Below are 1,830 nucleotides of genomic sequence, written 5' to 3'. Positions count from 1 at the left end.
GAATACCATTTGTCTATTTTCACGTCCAGTGTTACTTGTAAGGAATGTTTAGTGATTTCAACTAGTAGAGCATGAAGTGTATCGGTCCTGTGTCTTCTGAACAGCTTTCTGGTTCGGTTGATTCTTGTGTTCATCTCCTTGATGCAGCTGTTATAGTACCGGGTATCAGCATGCTTTGTCCCTGAATACTTTTTCTGAGGAGTAGCTATACCGTCGGCAGCATCGAACTGTTTGTTGAAGTCTAGTGATAAGATGCAAATGTCGTTGTGGTGGTTCTTTTATGTATTCACGAGCCCACTCAGTCATAAATTGCTCAAATCTTACCCAGTTTGCAAAGTCTGGATTCCACCCTTAGGGGAGAAGAGGAGGAAGGGCTATTTCTCAAGTTCTAGGTCAATTTCTGCTGCAAAGTGATCACTTGTTAGCACAGGATGCAGTCGCCAGTAAGCATCCCTTTGGATGGTGCTTGACAGCAATGTTACGGCTGGATATTCTTGCTGGAGTGCGTGCAGAAGTCGGCCTGTCTAGTTTGTTGACAATATTGAGTTCAAGAACAGAAGATGGGCGTTGAAATCTCCTGCAGTGATTGTATCATCCTCAGAGGTGGAGGCCAAGAGCCCCTCTGCATTGATGCTTTTGTTTGGAGATTTGTGGACTGTGAGGGTTGTGGCTAACAAAAACACCTGGACACTTTATACTGTTTTTGAGGGGATGCTATTCTTGATGAGAGTAATTAATCCTCTCGTGGATGGTGTTAGATACGTGTTATGCACTTTGTATCCTCCAAATGAGAACGGTGGGCTTTCTCTCAGTAATATCTCTTGCAGCACAATAATGTAAATAAAAGGGGAGATGGTTTTCCTTGTTCTAATTCCTGATAGATCTCTCTCTCTCTCTCTCTCTCTCTCTCTCTCTCTCTCTCTCTCTCTCTCTCTCGCGTTCTTTCAGCCTTAACCTCAAAATCCCAGGAAGAGCCAAACTCTGTGCCGTATGCATGTCTTTACCAGGCAATATCAAACACTGCCAACCAACCGCACTATTCTTTTACAACCTCTCTCTCTCTCTCTCTCTCTCTCTCTCTCTCTCTCTCTCTCTCTCTCTCTCTCTCTCTCTCTCTCTCTCTTCACACACACACAGACACCCCGTGTATATGTCTCCCCTTGTTTTATAAACCATCAGCTGGGTATCCGACTCCCCCCTCTCTTTGTTGTGTGTCTGTCTTTCCTCACTGTATAAACCCTGGCCTAGGCTCCCTTTCCTCTGTCTGCATGAACCACGAACTTTGATCCCTGCCTTCAACCGATGATGCGTCAAAGCTTTCATTTCAGGCTCCAAATGGTCTTACACACTTCCCGTGGCCCACTTGTTATTGTGCCAAGGCGCGAGATGAGGAAGTTAAAAAGAGTTGTTTTCGGGATTCGGTTCGAAGATTCTCGCCTTTGTTTGCAAGACGGCGTTGAGGCGAAAATTTCGATTTTAAAAGTTCGCTAAACGTGTTTTGAACTTTGCGATAAACTTGTACCTTTCCTGTTATTAGGATTCTTCTTGGGAACATGATAACTTTGGTTTTGAAATAGGGAAGTTGATTTACATTTGCTTATTGAGCTTCATTTGGTTTGGAATGACAGAGGAAACATAGGTTATTAGTAACTTGATAGTTTCCCAGAGAAACGTTAGAATATCATTATTATGTTAGCTTTAAAATCTATGATTTTCTCATCGGATAATTATTTCTATTTAACTTAACTGTTGTTATTTAAAAAAAACGTATACTATAGGGGCATTCCACTGACTGCAAGAGGAGAATTAAAAGAACTGATCCTTAAAATA

This window comes from Palaemon carinicauda, chromosome 28 (genome assembly GCF_036898095.1).
Source record: "Palaemon carinicauda isolate YSFRI2023 chromosome 28, ASM3689809v2, whole genome shotgun sequence".
Classification (NCBI taxonomy): Eukaryota; Metazoa; Arthropoda; class Malacostraca; order Decapoda; family Palaemonidae; genus Palaemon; species Palaemon carinicauda.
Note: the sequence above shows the minus strand (reverse complement) of the source record.